The 6,662-nt window shown below is 36.9% G+C and overlaps 1 protein-coding gene across 4 annotated transcripts in view; it reads left to right on the top strand.

Annotated features, from left to right (window-relative positions):
* The first annotated feature begins 2,928 nt into the window (after positions 1–2,928).
* Positions 2,929–6,662, top strand: part of Rab3-GEF (Rab3 GDP-GTP exchange factor) — a 304,714-nt gene continuing 300,980 nt past the window's right edge. For 2 of the 4 annotated variants that reach the window (XM_067781899.1, XM_067781887.1), the window contains exon 1: positions 2,929–3,397. The gene's annotated coding sequence lies outside the window, so the exon portion shown is untranslated. Of the gene's footprint in view, positions 3,404–4,080; positions 4,326–6,662 lie in introns of those variants that run through there. The other 2 variants (XM_067781888.1, XM_067781890.1) reach the window with 2 other exon arrangements.

Raw genomic sequence — 6,662 nt, 5'->3', positions numbered from 1 at the left:
CCGTTACCTGGAGCGAGGTTGCGTACGGTCACTGGCGAGTATAACCAAGTCCGGGGAGAAGTGATCTGTGAAGTCTTAATTGGGAAGGTCATGGTTTTACACAAATTCGTTGTGGCGGAGATTGTTGATGAAGTTATATTGGGAGTGGATTTCATGGTTCAAGATCGATATGCAGAGAAGGGTGATGCGTTATGAGAACCAGGATATACCACTTAACTTCAAGTTGGAGAAAGGGTTCAGTAGTAATCGAGTAATGGTGGAGAAGACTCGACAAAGGCCACGAAAGTCAAAAGAAAAGGTTGATGGGTCGAATGTGCCAAATAAACCGAAATTAAAAATACCTGCGAGAAAAAGACTGGCATCGACAAAACCTAATGGACGCACTAAAATGACTGAAAGAATTTTTCAGATGGAATGCAAGGGTGGTTTAAAGCCAGCGCGCACTACTGTTGTGAAACGTCCAGACGATAATGATGATGCAAAGTCAATCCGTCAAGTGCAAGCTCTGCGAAGAAGTTCATTGGCCAAACAACAGAGAGCGAGGGAACGATCAAGACTAATGAGTAGTAAGATGAAACGCAGGTACAATGAGAACAAAAATTCGGAAGGTTTCTTGGAGGGAGATTTGGTACTGTTATACAACCCTCACCGGCGGAAAGGTGTTCCCTCCAAGATTCGGTGCAGTTGGGAAGGCCCGTACAAGGTTGTGAAGAAGATCAGTGATACCATCTATCGCATACAAACCACTGGGAAACCACGGATTAGAAGCGTGGTTCATTTGGAAAGGCTGGCAGCGTATAGATCGAGAGATTTGTCTGATCGGGACGATCAGACTTAGGTGGAGGGCAGTGTAACGAATGTTAGCAGCACTGAGCGATGCTATCGTCTCTAAGCCGATGCTAAGCAGTGATGTGAATTCACAACCATAGATCAATCATTATGTATCTACATAAACGAAACAATAATTGCGTCTACACATATGTACCATGTACGTATACGAGCAGCGGAGAGTCAATGCACAAACACATGCATATATCTGAGATACTCCTATAAGCATGCAATGAGAAAAACTATAAAATTGTGCAATTGTATTTACAGCAGAGAAGTTTGAGAGCTGCTGGACTAGTAGATTCTGGAAGCGCCTAGAAGATGCAAAGGTTGAAATCAAAGAGTATAAAAGGCGGCAATTGTAGAGGCGCTGGAATTCAGTTTGATTTGAGTTTTCGATTAAGACGCTATCTAGCGAGCAATAGCAGTATTATTTTGAAAGTCAGTTTCATTTAAGCTATCAGTTTGGTTATTAAGCCAGCTAGTTGAAAAGTATAAGTGTTATTGTGAAGTACTTTAATAATATAGGCCATTTTTCCATTATTCAATATTGGAGTTATTTATTCAACAGTTTAGTGATACGAACTTAGCAAACGGGCAAATAAGAGGATTTGCAAGCAAATTCGTTACAGTATCAAAGAAAAATAAAAAGTGTGCTGCTTTCCTATAGCCACCACCCTTTGATGGCGGAGGAAGGAAAGGAGATGCCTTTACTTAGCTATGAACTTTAAGAGGATAATGATTTTATATTCACTGGTGTTTCCAAATGCTTTCAGTTAGCACTCACAAGAAAAATCTGATGAAATAATGAAAAGTGTGACCCGAAAAGTCACCCACATCAACCGTAGTAAGTTCCTATACTCAAACTAACTTATAGTTTTTCAATTACTTTCGCAATTCCTTTGAGGAATGGAATGGGAAATTCGAAACTACTTTTTCCATTCCTTGTAATGTAATTGGAAAGTTTTCTATTACATTTGCAATTCCTTTCGAAAGTACTGGGGCAGAAATTACATTTGAACAAAATATTTTTTTTCTCAATTACAAACAAAACATGGTTTGTACTTGAGCCTCAAAAAACGAAATTACTTTTGGTATTTTTTTTTTTTGAGGAATTGAAATGTAATCAATTCCTTTGCTTTGGAGGAAAGGAATTGATAACTTTTGCCAATTACTGAGGAATGTAATGGGTAATGTAATGGAATTGAATTTACCCAGCTCTGATTACAATACATGTTGAAGTAAATAAATGAATGAATAAGCCGTCTGGCATTTATTAATCGTATTAAAAAACTTTAACTCTGAATATCTATGTACATCAGTTATCAGCAATCTGTTTTCCGGTTTATCGTTTTGGTCACCTGCCACCACACTGACAGATATAAAAAAAAAAAAAAAAAATAAATGTAAGGCGCGATAACCTCCGAAGAGATCTAAGGCCGAGCTTCTCTTCCAATTTGCGTCGTGCTCCTCTTGTTTTTTCCCTACAAATTGGCCGGACGGGACCTACATGTTTTATGCCGACTCCGAACGGCATCTGCAAGGCAGATGAGTTTTCACTGAGAGCTTTTCATGGCAGAAATACAATCGGAGCGCTTGCCAGACACTGCCGAGGGGCGACCCCGCTTAGAAAAATTTTCTTCTAATTGAAAAATCTTATTTCTAAAATTTTGATGTTGCTTTGCCCGGGAGTTGAGCCCAGGGCATACGGTGTGATAGGCGGAGCACGCTACCATCACACCACGGTGGCCGCCCTGACACTGACAGATGTAGTTTCGCTTTATATATATGTGTTACATACAATAATAGAGCTACTGTCATTCCTAATGTTAGATATCATTTAATCTTTAAACAACTACCGGCAATATTAGCGCCTGCGTCGAATCGGCTAATGCACGTGTTTCACCCGGCTCAGCAGTTCAATGTTTACCAACAAACCATTGTTAGTGTTGAAATATTTCAAAACAAGACTTGCGCACGAGCGACGAAATAACAGCATAAGTTGTTGGAAATTTTCCAATTGCAGGAATTCAGGAAAAACTCAACATAACCTTTTAAGCTTTCAACACGGTCTCAAGGCTTTCGAAGCTTTGACAATTTTCATGGACTTGGAATTTTATCAGTTGCGTTGCAGACCCAGTGAAGTAAAGATTTAAAATCGGAAAACTTAAAATTAATTACTTGCATATGTACATATAAAATGTATATATATATAATATATATACTAAAAATTAATTATATGTTAGTCCTTAATTTTAATAAGACTGAAAAAATGTTCTGGACGCTAGTGAAAACTTAATAAGGTGTTGGCGTAACTTAGAAAAGTGTGTGAAAGAAATATCAAGCAATTTGAAATATAAAAGTTTGGAATTTTTTTATAAATAATAATGACTTAAGTGCATGAAAGGAAATGTGTTTATGATCGCTTTTAATAAAAAGCAAGCAAATAAGAATATTTTTTTTTTTTAAATTCTGAAATTTGATTGACCGAAAAAATTTATAATGAAGGTCAATTTGCAAGAAAGCTAGAAAAGTCAACAAAAAGGCAGAAAGTAATAAAAATCTACTGGTAAGTGTAAATATATTAAATTTTAATTTAAAATTTTATTATTTTCTAAAAAACTTAGCATTTTTTCGAAATCAATCTGCTGAAAAAGTGTGAAAAAATGTAGAGAAAAATACGCAAATGATAGTGAAAAAAATTTGTATGTATACTCAGGCAACTTGGTCTGCTTTAACGATTTTTCCAGTGACCTTGTTGCGTATCAACGCGCAACGCGCACATCGCACCACAACAACAACTGCGCTAGAGCCAGTCGACAAACCAAGCAACAAACAATAACCCAAACGTGCTAGAACTTTAATAGGATTTTAGTATATTTACTACGTTTTTCGTAAAATATTAAATATACCCAGACATTTCATTTTGCCCAAAGTATACTACGATTTTTAAGATAAACCATTCAATTTGAACGTGGTACATACTCTTGAAAGTATTGAAATATTGTGAAGATCCGTATGCTTTTATCAAGAAGACCAAAAAAATGCATATAAAATCACTCTTAAGAAATGTTTAAGAAATATTTCGTTTGTCAAATCTTTTGCATTGCGCAGCTCCGATGAAATTTCTGCTAATATTTTCTAATTATATTTAGGAACAAATTCATACGGCAACTCTGGGTTCGCTTAGAAATAATTGATTGTGCATTGTTTGTTGAAGAAAAGGCGACATTTCGGTCGGTAAACAAATAAACAAAGTTAAAAATTTTTTACAATCAGTTAAAATTCAGTATTTTATGTGCATTGTGCCTGAAAACCGTGATCAAACGTGAAAAATTCTTGGCTTCTTCCGTTTGCATACATAAGAAATGCTTAAATCAAAATATTTCTTAAGCATTTACTTTAGAGCTGCTAGGGCCCATAAGAGATTATTCGTCCGGAACAAAGAACAACAACATATACTATCGAAACATTTTTTTTTTCATTTTATGCTTCAAGTAAGTGGGATATCTATCAATATATATATATATATGTATGTATGACCAATCTTGTTTTTATCTTTCGGAATAGTATACTACAGTGTTATTTAATTGTATTTCCCCTTTATTTTTTGTACGTGTAATTTTTAAATATTTCATCATCAACCCCTTAAACATTTTCGGAGCGCTCATTAATTAGAAATCCGATATGAGTCGGAAATATGTCAAAAATACGAGCCCTAGAAATATGGTTCTATAAGAGTCTTTTATGACTCCATTACCATGAAAATTATGAGTACAGCATTATGCACAACATTTGCTTGAACTTTTCTGCTTCTGTGTGGCACATTTATATGGACTTGGTTTACTTTATTGCTGCGGACCGTCTCCAATCATTGGATCCCAGAAGTATAAGTAATCAAGATATTTTCTGGTGATTTTTCAATGCATTACTTTCTCCTTGGTATGCCATTCATATGGATACCGCCCCTTTCAATGCCAGGGATTTCATCAAAACTATCTGCTTAGACTATTTTCAACGCTTTCCTTTTTTAGTATCCTTCAATATCTCTTCCAAATGTCAGAAAGGTGCAATTCAAAAACAACAAGTAAGGAAGGCTAAGTTCGGGTGTAACCGAACATTACATACTCAGTTGAGAGCTGTGGAGACAAAGTAAGGGAAAATCACCATGTTGTTAAAAGAACCTAGGGTAACCCTGGAATGTGTTTGTATGACATGTGTTTCAAATGGAAGGTATTAAAGAGTATTTTAAGAGGAAGTGGTCCATAGTTCTATAGATGGACGCGATTTAGGGATATCGCCATAAAGGTAGACCAGGTTTGACTCTAGAATTTGTTTGTACGATATGGGTATCAAATGAAATGTGTTAATGATAATTTTAAAAGGGAGTGGGCCTAAGTTCTATAGGTGGACGCCTTTTCGAGATATCGCCATAAAGGTGGACCAGGGGTGACTCTAGAATTTGTTTGTACTATATGGGTATCAAATGAAAGGTGTTAATGAGTATTTTGAAAGGGAGTGGGCCTTAGTTCTATAGGTGGACGCCTTTTCGACATATCGTCATAAGGGTGGACCAGGGGTGACTCTAGAATTTATTTTGTACGATATGGGCATCAAATGAAAGGTATTAATGAGTATTTTAAAAGGGCGTGGGCCTAAGTTCTATAGGGGGACGCCGTTTCGAGATATCGCCATAAAGATGGACCAGGGGTGACTCTAGAATTTGTTTGTACGATATGAGTATCAAATGAAAGGTGTTAATGAGTATTTTAAGATGGCGTGGGCCTTAGTTCTATATGTGGACGCCTTTTCGAGATATCGCCATAAAGGTGGACCAGGGGTGACTCTAGAATTTGTTTGTACTATATGGGTATCAAATGAAAGGTGTTAATGAGTATTTTGAAAGGGAGTGGGCCTTAGTTCTGTATGTGGACGCCTTTTCGAGATATCGTTATAAAAGTGGACCAGGGGTGACTCTAGAATGCGTTTGTACAATATGGGTATCAAATGAAATGTGTTAATGAGTATTTTAAAAGGGCGTGGGCCTTAGTTCTATAGGTGGACGCCTTTTCGAGATATCGCCATAAAGGTGGACTAGGGGTGACTCTAGAATTTGTTTGTACGATATGGGTATCAAATGAAAGGTATTAATGAGTATTTTAAAAGGGCGTGGGCCTAAGTTCTATAGGGGGACGCCGTTTCGAGATATCGCCATTAGGGTGGGACAGGGGTGACTCTGGTATGTTTTTGTACGATATGGATATCAAATTAAAGGTATTAATGAGGGTTTTAAAAGCGAGTGGCCCTTAGATGTATATGTGAAGGCGTTCTCGCGATATCGACCAAAATGTGGACCAGGTGATCCAGAAAATCATCTGTCGGGTACTGCTAATTTATTTATATATGCAATACCACTAACAGTATTCCTGCCAAGATTCCAAGGGCTGTTGATTTCGCCTTGTAGAACTTTTTCATTTTCTTCTACTTAATATGGTAGGTGTCACACCCATTTTACAAAGTTTTTTCCAAAGTTATATTTTGCGTCAATAAATCAATCCAGTTACCATGTTTCATCACTTTTTTCGTATTTGGTATAGAATTATGGCATTTTTTTCATTTTTCGTAATTTTCGATATCGATAAAGTGGGCGTGGTTATGGTCAGATTTCGCCCATTTTTTATACCAAGAAAAAGTGAGCTCAGGTAAGTACGTGGGCTAAGTTTAGTAAAGATATATCGGATTTTGCTCAAGTTATTGTGTTAATGGCCGAGCGGAAGGACAGACGGTGGACTGTGTATAAAAACTGGGCGTGGCTTCCACCGATTTCGCCCATT

Source organism: Eurosta solidaginis, chromosome 4 (assembly GCF_040869045.1).
Source record: "Eurosta solidaginis isolate ZX-2024a chromosome 4, ASM4086904v1, whole genome shotgun sequence".
Taxonomy (NCBI): domain Eukaryota; kingdom Metazoa; phylum Arthropoda; class Insecta; order Diptera; family Tephritidae; genus Eurosta; species Eurosta solidaginis.
Note: the sequence above shows the minus strand (reverse complement) of the source record. Positions and strands in the feature narration are given on the sequence as shown.